This window comes from Nannospalax galili, unplaced genomic scaffold, assembly GCF_000622305.1.
Source record: "Nannospalax galili isolate Female #2095 unplaced genomic scaffold, S.galili_v1.0 scaffold336, whole genome shotgun sequence".
Taxonomy (NCBI): Eukaryota; Metazoa; Chordata; class Mammalia; order Rodentia; family Spalacidae; genus Nannospalax; species Nannospalax galili.
Genome location: NW_008343385.1, coordinates 1,041,097 through 1,056,632, shown reverse-complemented (window position 1 = coordinate 1,056,632; position 15,536 = coordinate 1,041,097).

Genomic DNA, 15,536 nt, shown 5'->3' with positions numbered 1-15,536 from the left:
TTGAAATAACTGCCTTAAAGTTTCTCACAGAATAAAAGAAAGATGAGGGGGCTGGAGAGATGGCTCAGCAGCTAAGAGCATTGGCTGCTCTTTCAGAGGACCCAGGTTCAGTTCCCATCATCCACATTAACAACGACCCGTAACTCCAGTTCCAGGAGATCCAGTGCCCTCATCTGTCCTCTGTGGGTGCCTGCATACATGTGGTACACACATGCACACTCAGGCACATACACAAACACATCAGTGAATCTTTAAAAAAAAGAAAAGATTATTCTATATGCTGTTTAAAGGAGAATCAAGTTAGATCTTTAAAAAAAATAGAAAAAATTCTTCCACGCAAATAGCCAAATGACAGCAGCAGTGGCCATCCAAATATCAAACAAAGCAGATTTTACATCAAAAAGGTTACAACAGGGGCTGGAGAGAAAGATAGTGGTTAAGAACACTGAATATTCTTGCAGAAGACCTTGGTTCAGATCCCAGCACCCACATGGCAGCTAACAACTGTCTGTAACTCCAGTTCTAGGGAATCTGACGTCCTCTTTTGACCTTGCATGACAAGGGTGCACTTACCTTCACGCAGGCAATACATGCATACACATAAAATAAAAATAATAAATAAAATATTAAAAAATAAATTTAAAAAGGGTTACAAGAAACATAGAAAAACAATATACAGAGAGAATATAAACCAATTGTAAACATTTACACATCAAGCATCAAAATGCTTGAAACAAAACTGACAGAGCTGAAGGAAGAAATACAGAATTCTATACCATAGTTGGATATTTCAATATCTCATTTTCAGCATAAATAAACCAGATAAATGATGACTAAAGAAATAGAGGACTCGAGGCAGGGAGATACTCAGTTGGTAAAGTACCTATTGTACCAACATGAGGACCTTTGCTGAACGCCAAGAACTCACAGAAAACACCCGGTGTGGTTCCATGCACTTGTAATCCCAGTGCTGGAGAGCAGAGATACCTGGAGCTCAAAGACCAGCCTACCCTAGCCTGATTGCCAAGCCCTAGGTCCCAGTGAGAGACTCTGTATCAGAGAACAAGGTGGATGGCTTCTGACAGACACCTGAGGTTGACCTTTGACCTCTACAGGAACACATGCAAGTGCATCTACACACACCCACACATGTACTCCACCTGTATACACACACACACACACACACACACACACACACACACATGAATATGCACGTATACACACACACACAAAATACAGGTCTTAACACAATAAAAGAACTAGATCTAGCAGACATATAAGAAATATTCTATCTAGTTAAAAGAACATACATATTCTTTCAAGTACACATGGACTATTTTCCATAAAAGACTATGTTTTACTCTACAAATTCTCAAGAGATTTGAAAATACAACTATCACATAAAGCATTTTCTCTTACTAGCAAATGAAGTTAGAAATCAATACTTAGGCCGAATGTAGCAGCACCTGCCTTTAATCCCAGCACTCGGGAGGCAGAGGCAGGCAGATCTCTTTGAATTTAAGGCCAACCTGGTCTACATATTGAGATCCAGGCCAGCTGGGGCTACAGGGAGACCCTGTCTCACTGTCTCAGAAAGACAAAAAAGAAAGAAGAAAGAAAGAAAGAGAGAGAGAGAAAGAAAGGAAAGAAAGGAAGAAAGGAAAGAAAGAAAGAAAGAAAGAAAGAAAGAAAGAAAGAAAGAAAGAAAGAAAGAAAGAAAGAAAGAAAGATCAATACTTGGAAAATTCAAGTACTCTTAATAATAAACAGATGAGAGAAGAAATTACAGATAAAATTTACAAAATGGAAAATGAAAACACTCTAGCAAGAGTTAGGGCACACAATACGTAGTGCAATAAGAAAATTGATTGCTACTAATGCTTACATTAAGAAAGAAAGATGTCAACCCAATTTTATAATTTAAAGTATTAGAGAAAGAAGAAACAAACCCAAAAGCTACCATAAGGAAGGGAATAATAAAGATTGGAGCAGGATTGAGTTAAATGGGACAAGTCAGACAACAGACAAACTCAATCTCCCCCAAAGGCGATTCAAACTGACAAATCTTTAGAGCCAAACTAAGGAAACCAGAGAGAAGACTCAAATTACTAAAATACAAAATGGAAGTGGAAGTGTTGTTATTAACATAAAAGTATTATAATACAAGAAAATAGTTACAAGACAACAAAAGGGTTATAAGGCAGTAGTGTGAACAATTTTAGGCCAATGAATTATACAACCGAGATGAAATGGACAAATTCCTAGAAATGTAGTCCCTACCAATATTAAATTACAAAGAAATAGAAACTCTGAACAGACTTGAAAATGGTAAAGGATTGAACGAGTAATCAAAACTCTCTCAACAAAGTGCAATCCTGCATTTAATAACCTCGCTGGTGAATTCTATTAAATATGTAAAGAACTAGAAATATTTTCAGACTTGCCCAGGTGCTGGAGAAGAGACTGAGCCCTTACTTACTTTATGAAGTTGGGATTACCTAGATACCAAAACAAGACAAAGATACTGCTGAACAATATCTTCTATGAACATTGAAATGAAAACAACAGCAAAATACTAGCAAACCAAATTCAGCAGCATATTAAATAGATTACACAAATAACCAAGTAATAGTTATTCCTGGAATACAAAGATGGTTCAAGATATGAAAAAATCAATTAATAAAGCATATTAGCAGAATGAAGGACAGAAACAACATTGTCATCTCAATTAACGCAGAAAAAGTATTTGACAAAATTCAACATTCTTTCATGATTAAAAAATATTGAAAAAACTAGGCCTATAATAACCCAACCTCAACATAATACAAATACTATGGAGAGGTCATTGGGTCGATCATGCTCAGTGGTGACAAGCTGACAGTATTTCCTCCAAGATCGAAACCAAAGTGGGTGTGCCTGCTTTTATCACTTTTGTTCCACAGAGTACCAGAACTCTGGTAAGAGCATTTATGCATAAGAATAAATAAAGGCATCTAAATTGGAAGAAAAGTAAAATTGCCTGTTTACATATTACATGAGCACACATCTCTCTCTCTCTCTCTCTCTCTCTCTCTCTCTCTCTCTCTCACACACACACACACACACACACACTCACTCACAAGCTATAAAAACTTTTAAATGAATTCAGTGAAGTGTCAGAATACAAAGTCAACATGAAGGATGGGTATGGGCAGGTCCTATTCCTCTAACAAGGAACATCCCCAAAGGAAATTATGGAAATAATTTCTCTTATAATAGTACCAAAAAGATAACAGTTACAGAAAAATCTAGCAGAGTGTCCACAGAAGATTTACACTGAAAGCTAAAAAAAAATCACCGAAAGAAATGAAAGAAAACGTAAACAAATGGGAACCGATCCCATATCATAGGTTGAAGGGTTAAATAGTAAGATGTCAGTACTATCCAAAATGATATACAGATTAAATCAATCCCTATAAAATCTCAGTGAGGTTTCTGTGTATAAACAGAACAATGATTCCCAAAATGCCAAAATGCAATGGACTTCAAAGAACCAGTCTTGAAAAAGAACAAAACTGGAGGACTCGCACTCCCTGATTTCAAAATTCACTGCAAAGCTGAAGTAATTACAAGCCACAATAGCCATCATTACTAGAGGAATGGATCAGCAAAAGGTGGTGTATGCATGTAGTACAATACTATTTGGACCTAAAATGGGGGGGAAACCAAGTCCAGTACTACAACATCCATTAACCTTGAGGACACTAAGCAAAGTGAAATAACCTTTTTGTCACAAAAAGACAATAATTATTATTCCACTTAGAGTAGACAAAACACAAAGAGACAGAAAATAGAAGGGTCGTTGAAAGAGGCTGGGGGAAAAGCAAACTGGGGTGTTATTATTTGATGGTATAGAACATCAGTTTTATACGATAAAGAGATGTTTATACAACATTACAAATGAGTTTGATACCACCTGTTTACCTCAATTGAAGTAGTCTCTCTGCAGAAGAATATGCCCCAAGAACTCCCAGGGTACCTTTGAAACATACATTGTCTCAGTATATGAGTATTGAACCTAGTATACTATGTTGTTTCCTATACATACATGCATTATATAGTTTAATTAATAAAATAGTTACAGTAAGAGATTGACAAAAAATGGACTAATTTTAGAAATATATTGCAATAAATACTGTACGAGTGCTGTCTCTTTCTCCCTACAATGGCCAAGTGACTATCAGCATACATAGGGTGCATATGCTATATTAAGAAGTGATTCATGTTCTGGGTGAGACAGAGCCAGGTTATAGGAAATTTCACACTACTCAGAGCAGGAGCACTGTAATTTTAAGCTTATTATTTGTTTCTAAAATTTTCCATTTAATATTTTTAGCCATGGTTGACTGCAGTTAATTGAAAACATGGAAAATGAAACCCATGGATAAGAGAGGACTAATGTGGTTAAGATAGCAAATTTCATTTTATGTGCATTTTACAACAATAAAAAATAAGGGGAGGGGATTAATAAGCTTTTAAAAACCATTTGAAAATTATTGTATTTTCTAATAAAAATTCTTTCTTATGTAATCATAATACCATTAGAAATCTAGTATAAGAACGTTAGCATTTAATTTATATCTCTTTTTTTGGATTTTTTGAGACAGGGTCTCCCTGTAGCTCCAGCTGTCCTGGAAGTCACTATGTAAACCAGGCTGGCCTTGAACTCTCAGAGATCTGCCTGCCTCTGCCTCTCCTGAGTGCTGGGATTAAAGGCGTGTGCCACCATGCATGGCTTAATTTATATCTTAAAATTAAAACAAAAATGTTAAAAAGTTAGGACTGTAACCCAATGGCACCTAGCATGCCTGAGGTCCTAGGTTTAATCCCCAATTCCACAAAGACAAACAAACAAACAAAAAAACTAAAAACAGTGACATTATTATAAAGGATAAAATTACTCCTAAGATTTTGGCATTTTGAGTCTGGAGAGATGGTTCGGTGGTTAAGAACACTGGCTGTTCTTGCAGATGACTCAGGTTCAAATCCCAGCACCCACATGGCAGCTAACAACTGTCCATAACTCAAGTTCCAGGGGATCCAACAGCCTCTTCTGTCCTCCGCGGGCATTGCATGACATGGGTGCACTTACCTACACGCAGGCAATATACTCATACACATAAAATAAGAAATAAAATATTTTTTTAAAAAAAGATTTTGGTATCTCATTGCAATCTTTTTACATATTTATATTTTGACATAGTTGAAGTGAGTTATACATACACACATTCTAGCTTCCAGTTCTTTCCAATAACAGAGTAAAATATGAATTCTGTGATAGCACTAAGCATGGCTTATAAAAACAAAAGTGATGTTCAGAAGTAGAACTGCTGAGCTGCAGACAACATGGGTGTGAGTCAGAGACTATTAGGACAGAGCCTGTCCACAGGGAATATAAATCTGATTACATGTGACTTGTGTCAACTTCAGAGAAATCAAGAGCAAAATGTAAAGGCGACAGAGATGTTTCTAAATGAGCTGCTGAGCCTCTGAGGCAGGTCACCTGGTGGCAAATGAAATCCAAAGGGAAAGCATCAACATGCCAGCGTTACCTCCTTCGGTTACATATCACTTGGTCATTCATTCCTTCAAAAGGCCAGAAAATTGGCTGGGCATGGTGACACACGCCTGTAAGTTCAGCACTCATGAGGCAGAGGCAGAAGGATCACAAGTTTGAGGCAGCCTGGACTATGCAGTGAGACCCTGCTTAAGGGATAATCGGGGCTGGCAAGACAGAACCCACGTTACACAAAAAAGCCAGGCGCTGGGGGTAGGGAGGGCATATACTTGCAATGCTGGCAGTAAAGAGGTAGAACCAGGCTCACTGGCCAGCCAGTCTAGTCTTCTTGGTGAGCTCCAGGCCAGTGAGGGATTCTGTCTCAAAGCAAAACAAAGAAAAAAGGTGGATGGTGCCTAGGGAGCAAGAGCTATTGCCTTCTGGCCTCCATATGCATATGCACACAAGTGAACCCCATAACCATAATTATTGAGCCTGAAATTCTGATACGTAGTCAACTGAAATAAATTTTTTTCAAACACACACACACACACACACACACACACACACACGTATATGTATTTGAGACAGGTTCTCACCAGGTAGTCCTGTCCCAAAACTTGCTATGTAGACCTCAAACTCACAGAGATCTACCTGACTCTGCCTCCTGAGTGCTGAATTAAACCTACGCACCACCATCCCCAGCCACCATCTTTATGTTTTCCATTATTCACTAAAAGGATTCACAACCCTGCTCAGCAGGATAGCGAAGAGTTTAGCTTCTGAAAACATGGATCTCCACCTTCCAAGCTGCTCTGGCAATAGCTTTTGCAGCCCATTTCCTGAATGAGCCCATCTACATTGATGCTGTTTGAGTAGATCCCATTCCCTGGGCTTTAAACGGGATATAAATTACACTGTTTACAATCTAGCAGAATACTGAGAAAAAGTAAATTCAGTTAAATAGTGAACAACAGCAATCAAGTGGTTTCTACATAGTCGATGATACATGGTTTTGGAACTCTTTAAGAAAGTCAGTCCAATTTAAGTAAGCTTACTTCAGTCTAGAAGTTTCAAAATACTGCCTAAATTTTGAGTGCAAAGATAAATCTTTCTAGAGCTAAGAAATCCAGGTGAGAGCACAGAAGATAGACAGAGGCTAGTGTCCCTCCTTCCCCAGGCCTGAGCTTCACAGCAAAGAGGCAGCAGTGAACACTCAGCTTTGCTACTGAGCACAGCTCCAGCTCCCCTTCAGTGAACCCTTGTTCCAGGCTGACCCGACCCCATGCTTCAATCCAGACTCCAGACCTGAGCTCCAGGCCTACCCCATCACCAAAGCTACCCTGGTAACCTCAGGCTCAAAGTCCATTCTTTTGGATCCAGCTACAAGCACCAGTCCAGTGCCTACCATCCCAGCTCCAGGCCATCCAAGCCTACTTCAAGCTATTAGCAAAGGACAAGTGTTAGCAAAAGAGAAAAGAGTACTTGTGTAGACTGTTGGGAATGTAAGGTAGCTCAGACATGGAAAATAGTATGAAAGTTTTTTTTTTTTAATTAAAATGAGAACTATCCAATAGTAATCTCATTTATATGTGGGCACCCATGAATAAAGGAAACAAAATCAGTACCTCAAAGAGGTATCAGCACTCTGGTGTTCAGGGCAGCATTATTGACAATAAACAAGATGCACAAAGTAACTGTGCAATGATATGAATTGTGAGACACACAATGGAGTATTATTCAGACTTTAAAAAGGAAATCCTTTCATTTGTGAAGATTTGGAGGACATTGTGTTTAGGAATATAAGCTAGGCATGGAGAGGCAAAACACCTGGCTAATCATGTTTATACACAGAAGGTAAAAGGCCAAAGTCATAGAAATAGAATGGAGTGGTGGGTGTGAGGGAGTGGAAGTGGGGGAGATATTGGTCAAAGGGTATGAAGTTTCAACTAAGCAGGATGAAAAGTTCTGGACATGTGGTACCCAGTGCAGTCTCTACTCCCTGTAAGTGAGGGTACACTGCACACCTGAAACTTCTTGCTACAAGGACAGCTCTTTAATATTCCCATCATTAAGAGGGTGATAGAGGGACTGAAGACATGGCTTAGCAGATAAGAACATTGACTGTTCTTGAAGACCTGGGTTCGAATCCAAGCACCCAGATGGCAGCTAACAACCGTCCGTAACTCCAGTTCCAGGGGATCTGACAGCCTTTCTGTCCTCCAAGGGCATTGCACGACACAGGTGCCCTTGCCTACATGCAGGCAATACACGCATACACATAAAACAAAAATAATTTTTAAAATATTTTTAAAAGGTGATAAACACGAATAACAATGGCATTATTGTAATACTCATTTATATAGCAATCAAAATATCAAGTTAAAAAGTGAAATTAGCAGGGCTGGAGAGATGGCTCAGCGGTTAAGAGCACTGACTGCTCTTGCAGAGGGCCCGGGTTTGATTCCCAGCACCCACATGGTGGCTATGAACCATCCTTAATTCCAGTTCCAGGGGAAATCCGAAGCCCTCTTCTGACCTCCGCGGCATTGCATGACATGGGTGCACTTACATACATGGAGGCAATACATTCATACACACAAAATAAACGTAAAAAATAATTTTTTTAAAAAAAAGTGCAATTAGCTGGGTGTGGTGGCACATGCCTTTAATCCTAGCACTGGAGCACTGGAGAGGTAGAGGGAGGCAGATTTTTGTGAGATCTACATAGTGAATTCCAGGCTAGCTGGGACCACAGTGCCACCCTGTCTCAAAACAAACAAACACAAAACCCCAAAAAACAAAAATCTGAAAATATAATTTATTATTATTAATTTTTTTGGTCTTTTGGTCTTTTTGAGACCTATAGCCCCAGCTGGCCTGAAATTCATTATGTAGACCAAACTGGCCTGGAACTGACAGAGATCTGCCTGCCTCTGCCTCCCAAGTGCTAGGACAAAAGGTGTGTACTGCCATGCTCAAGTACTATCACACCTGACTTAATATACACAATTTTTAATTGTTTATTTTACTTCAAAAAAACTGAAAAAAAATAAAACTTTAAAGAAATGTTTCCTTTTTCTTTTTAAAATTAAAAAAAAAATTTAATTTTTACAAAAACTTTATTGGGAATTTCATACATGAACACAAGGTGTTTTGATCAAATCCATGCCCACTCCCTCCCCTCCAACATCCCCCCCTCTGAAGAGGTAACCCTAAAATCTTTTAAAGATTAATTACAAGCTCCCAAATACTTTTGACAATTTTTGGCCTTGAAACATAATACGTTGCTAACAAGCCCAAGGACATTTTGACTTTTAGCCAAGAAATTGGCTAATTTCTTTGGGGTCTTTTTACCCTAACTGCCTAGTCAATTCCTACCTCCTATTCTTATCATGCCATCCTCTGAAGGGGTTACCCAAATTGCCAATAGGGAATAGGGATGCTGACCGCTCTGGCTTCGTCCATGCTGAACAGGGACACAAGGTGAGGCAACTGGAGTACCCCTTCAGTGGGTCTATCTAAAAGACTCCCAAATTGCATAACTTTTGTCTCTAAGGGGAGAAGAAAGTCCTTGAATCCTGAATAGGAGATGTGAAGGAGAAGTAAAGGCAAGAGTAATTAGCATTGCAAGTTCTAGACAGGGAACTAGAAAAAAGTCAGAATGGGGCAATTTTCAAATGTTCATATTTCTATTTTATGTGTATGATAGTATTGCCTGCATGCATGCAAGTGCACCCATGTCATGCAATGCCTGCAGAAGTCAGAAGAGGGAGTGAGATCCCCTGAAACTGGAGTTTGGATGGTTGTTAGTCACCATGTGGGTGCTGAGAACTGAATCCTGGTCCTCTGCCAGAACAGCCAGTGCTCTTAACCACTGAGTCATCTCTCCAGCCGCTAAAAGAAATGTTTCTAATTTTGTAGAACTTCTTGATCCTTAAGTTTTGTTATGTTTCCTTTACATTTTTTGTCTAACTTGACCCAATAATTTAATACTTAGAATTATGGGAATACTTCTCTTAGAAAGAAGGCAAATATGCTATAACTTATTCCCAAATATTTTGCTAAGTCTAAAGTCTACCAACTATGGAAGAGAGCAATGGTTGTTAAATGGGACACTGAGTCTGCAGCACCTGTTATTCCTGTTATATCTGGTCTTGGATCGTTCCAATAATTTCTAAAGATCATCATTTACAAGTAATTCAAGGTCAGTCATGGTGACACATGCTTTAATCTCAGCACTGGTGAGGCAGAGGCAGGCAGATCTCTGTGAGTTCAAGGCCAGCTCCATCTACATAGCCAGCTCCAGGCCAGCCAGGGCTATACACAGTGAGACTCTGTCTCAAAAACAAGAACAACAACAAAAAAGCAAAGTTTGAATAAATGTATAAAACAAGGATGACAAGTACGGTGTGTTGGGTTTTCTGTCACTGTGAGGAAATTCATAGTTTCAGAGATTTCAGGTCATTGTGTCAGAGAGGGCACGGCAGAGCAGAGCCCCTCACGCTGCAGTGGCAGGAGGCAGAGAGCAGAGTGATTATGCCAGCTGCTTTCTCTGTTCTCTTCTTTTACTCATCCAGGACAGTGTCCTGAATGCAGGACGGTGCCATCTGTATTCACAAAGAATGTCCCCTTGCCCCCCATTAATCTTCCCTGGAAATGCCCTCACAGATGCACTCAGAGGTGCATTCTGCTAATCTCTTAGGTGCTTCTCAGTGCAGTGATTTAACAGTCAGGGTTAATCATCTCATGTAGCCTAGACCAAGGTTGAGATATCTGTCAAAGCAATGTAAGTACTAAGAGTCAGTCGTTAGAATGGATAGCTCGATAAGCTGTGGTTCTCTGGAGAAATAGAACCAGTAAGAAACAGAAGCAGATGTTACAGATAGGAAAAGATTTGTTAGTGAATTGGCTCCTATTATTATAGAAGGCCGAGGCTTCTTGAGATCTGCGTGCCGCAAACTGGAGACTCTATACAAGGGAAAACCTAAAGCTAAAGAAATAAGAAAAAAAACTCTTTAAAAATTAAGCTATTACCTTAAACTTAAGGTGTCACTAGAGGAAATTGAAGTTTACGATACCATAAAGGTAACATAAGCTCAATGAATTTATGAAACTGAAAACAGAGAAATTAAAAAAAAAAATCAATGAAATCAGAAGCCGAATTTTCACAGGAGAAAAGTAACAATAAGCTTCTTACCAAAATAAAGGGGGTGGGGTAGGAGAGGAAAAGAGCTGGAGGACACAAATTACCAGTATCAATAATGAAAGAGCTCTTTAAGGACCACACAGTTAAAAAATTAATAAAGGATAGTTACAAACTAGTCTGTATACATAAATTCCATGAAATGAATTATTATTTTTTGTAATGCTGGGGTAGATGAATTCTTTGAGTTACAAACTACTAAACTCATTTATGAAGAGTTATGTAACATGAACGATTCCATAATTATTAAGGAAATTGAAACCACTTAACATAGAAAATTTCAGGCTCAGGTGATTTTGATAAATTACCCAAATATTAAAGGATAAAAATGAAATATTATTTAATCTTTTCCAGAAAACAGAAGATGTCCTAATGCCCAAACCAAGCAAAGATAGTAAAAGAGAGCCACAGATCAAAGTTTCTCATTAATATCAACAAATAATTCCAAATAGAAAATTAACAAATGGAATATATGAAAGGATAATGCATCACAGTCTGTCCCCGAAATGAATGGATGGTTCAACTCTTTTTACATTTATTTACTTACTTGTGTGTGTGTGTGTGTGTCTGAGAGAGAGAGAGAGAGAGAGAGAGAGAGAGAGAGAGAGAGAGAGAGAGTTTCTTCTCTTTCACCACCAGGTGGCAGCTCACAACCATCTGTAAATCCACTACCAGGGCTACAACGCCCTCCTCTGACTTCTTCAGATACCAGGTGCATGCATGGGACATTTACATACAGACAGACAAGCACTCGTAAAATAAAAATAAATAAATGTATCTTTAATATAAAAATAGATAAGCAAAGCCATTTCTTATACTACCTAAAATAAGAAAAAAGAAATCATTATAAACCTTAAAAAATATGTGGAAGATCTCTGTTTTGTGAGGTCAAAGTTTTTATGTTTCATATATGAGTTTTTGAAATCATGCAGAGTGTATCAAGATTATGTGTTACCTTCAAAATAAATCACGTTATTATAAATGAAAGCCTTTCCTTCTTTTAATGGGAAGAATCATGTATCACTATTCACATATACCAATACTCCTCAACCATTCATCTGTTGGTGAATCCTTACCCTATTCTTTATCTTGGCTCTGTTGAATAAAGTTGCAATGAGCACAATGAATGCCTCTTTGATATTCTGATTTTATTTCCTTTAGATACACTCCCAGAAATGGGATTTGTTGGTTCATACGGTAGTTCTATTTTGAATTTTTTAAAGAATCTCCACACTTTCTATAATTACTGTACTAACTGACCATTCCTGTCAAGAGCCATGCCCAATTTTAGGATTCACTGTAAAGCTACAGTAATCAAGACAATGTGGGAACACCCAAAACAACAGAACAGAATAGGCAGTACAGATACAGATACAAACTCATACAAACTGGTCAAATGATTTTTGCAAGAAATACTGTGCCAATAAGATAGAGGGCAGTATTTTCAACAAAAGGTACAAAAAGTATCTTGATATACAACTCATGCCTTATACAAAAAAGTAAAAATGATTATAAAACTAAATGTAAAACTCTAAAACTTTGAGACAGGGTCTCACTTTGTAGCTCTGGCAGATCTCGAACTCATTATGTAGACCAGGCTGGCCTCAAACTCACAGAGATCCATCTGTGTCTGCCACCCAAGTGCTAAGTAGGGTTAAAGGTATGTGTTGCCATACCAGGCTAAGCTCTAAAACTTTAAAAAGAAATGTATTCAGCTTCACAATCTATTTAGATATTACACTAAAACTGCAGCCTAATGATAGATTGAACTTTATCAAAATTTAAAACTTTTTTGCACTGTAGAAAACACTATTAAGAACATAAAGATGGCCTGGCATGGTAGTGCATGCCTGTAATACTGGCATTTGGGAGGCAAAGGCAGGAGGATTTCTGTGAGTTCGAGGCCAGCCTGATCTACATAGCAAGTTCCAGGCCAGTTGGGGCTACAGGGAGACCCTGTCTTAAAATAAAAAAAAATTAAAAAGAGCATAAAGATAAGCTATCAGTCAAGTAAGAAATATTTGCAAATCACATATTTGGTGAAGGATAAATATCCAGAATATATAAAGAACTTGACAATTCAACACTAAGCCATGCTATAAACATATGGTGGACTATCTGGCAATAAAAATGAATAACCTGTTTCTGTCTGGCTTCCTTCACATATTCTGTTCATATTTCTATTTATATGACATTCTGAAAAAGACAAAACTGTAGGGACAGAAAACAGATTTGTGGTTTCCAAACTTTGGAAGCAGCAGGAGAGGTTGACTAAAAAGGGTCTCCACTAGGAAATTGGGCGTGATAGAACTATTTTGTGTGGTATTGTGGAGGTGGATACAGGAGTCTTTGTTAACTTCCGTAGAACTACACACTCCCCGAAAGAAAGAAATTTTACTATATACAAAAATTTTGAAACTTGCTACTCTTGCAGAGGATCCTGGTTCAATTCCCAGGATCCAAATGGTGGCTCACAACCTTATCTGTAATTCTAGTTTCAGGGGATCCAACACCCTCTTCTAACCTCTGCAGGCACTGCACACATACATACATGTAGGGAAAACAGTCATATACATAAATAAAAATGGGCGTAATGTTATACCTTTAATTCCAGAACTTAAGAGGCAGAGGCAGGAGGATCTCTATGATTTCAAAGTCAGTCTGGTCTACATAATGAGTTCTAGTTCAGCCAGGGCTACATAGTGAGATCCTGTCTTCTTGAGACCCATTCTCTACCCTTTTTTACTCTTTGTCTCAGAAGGCTGACCTGCATATACATACATACATACACATACACACACACACACACACACATATGTGTGTGTGTATAAATTGTAAAAGCAAACAGGAAGTTGGGTATATAAAGGTGGAATGTCAAGGACCATAAATGAATCCAACTCTACCATAAATGAGTAAATAATCATGCTTAAAGGGCTGTGGAGGAGATAGCCTTAGTAACTGGAAAACATTATTTTGACCAGAGACCCCAAGACTAGAGACCAAAAGACACTGTACTCCAGGCTGAAAAATGAACCTTTCCCCAAATACACACACAACCTAATCCCTGGAATCTGTGCTTCGTAACTTCTATGGGGATATTACTATGTTAAGGGTCCTGAGCTAGAGAAATTGAATTACTGAAAAATAGAGCCTAAAGGTTTCACATACATCCTTATTTAAAAAAAAAAAAAAAAAAAAGGAAGCAGAGGAAAACTCATATACAGAGAAGATACATGAAGTAGAAAAGAGCAAAAACAAGTTTCCCAAGGAAGAGGCACTATAACATTAAGACCTCAACGTAGAAATACTGCTTGAGTTTCAGGCCTGCCTTGTCTGTCCTGTGTATTTCAGGCTTGATTTCTCTATCAAGTTTTACCTAAATTTCAAGCCTGCCAGCTTGCCCTGCAGTGTCAGTCTTTCATTTCCACAAGGCTGACCTCTAATTCTTTAGCACAAATCTAGATGAATGGGTGGATAGATGGATGGACACGTATTCTACTGGCTCTGTTTCTGTGGAAAACCCTCACTGGTACACAAACCCTAAAAATTGGAGTGTTATAACAGCAAGCCAAACATCAATGGCTATAAGAAAATGAAAGAGGTATAGAACAGATTCTCCCTTAGAGCCTCAACAGAAAGAGAGCCAGCTAGCATCTTGATTCCAGGCCAGTAAAATCAATTTTGGTACTACAGACCCCAGAATGTTGTTCAGTTTTAAAATGTGATAATTTACTACAGTAGCCACAGGAAACTAATATGTCCTAGTTGGCAAATTAATTTTTAAAAATATTTTATTCATGAAACTACTAAGATTGAATAAGAAAATATACACTGTAGATAATGACACCCAAATTTCTATCAGAAAAAGCATTACAAATATGAGGAATACCAGAATACAATAGTCAGCTTTGTATTACTGTAACAAAATACCTGGAGCAGCTGACCTAAAAGAAAAAGTTTTATTGAGCTCACAATTTTGCAGGTTCCAAGTTCAAGATCAGGCATGTGAGAGAACTGTTTTGCACTCTGGTGTAGAAGGAAGATGAGCATATCATATAGGCTCACATATAGATATAAATGGTCACATGTTGAACAGAAGTGTGGAGATAACGGAGCAGGGTCCCATAACCCCATATATTCCCCCAAGGACTCAATAACTTCCCATACTTAGCACTTCTATTATCTGTTAATAGTGACTCCTTGTAGACCAAGCCATTAACAAAATTTTTCTTTTGAGTCGGGGTATCCCTGTAGCCCCAGCTGGCTTAGAGTTTGTTATGTAGACCAGGTTAGCATTGTTCTCACAGAGATCTGCCTGCCTCTGTTTCCTGAGTGCTGGAACCAAAGGTGTGTACAACCATGCCTAGCAAAGGAGTTAAATACTATATTTAGTAGAAAACTATAATTACGTTCTCCCCTATGCCCTGTGACCTGTCTAGCCTCAGGTTCGTAGGCTTGATATCAATGTTAGGTATGGGCTCCATCCTATGAAGTGGATCATAAATCCAATCATAAAGTGGTTGGTTCCTCCCATAATATTTGTGCCACTATTGCACTGGTGGGCGTATCTTGTCAGGACAGTTGTAGTTTACAGGATTCATAGCTGGGTAACATTGATCATTATTTTTTTCTTCCAGTATCATGCATAGCATTTCCAGTACTATGAAAACTAGCCAGTAGAAATGAGGCTTTGAAGTCAGTACCAGCTTGATTTCTCCTTGTTTGTTCTATAGTTCATATATGTAGTGTCTTCAGAAATATAGTCTTACTGTGAAGTTCTGGGGGCACAAATGT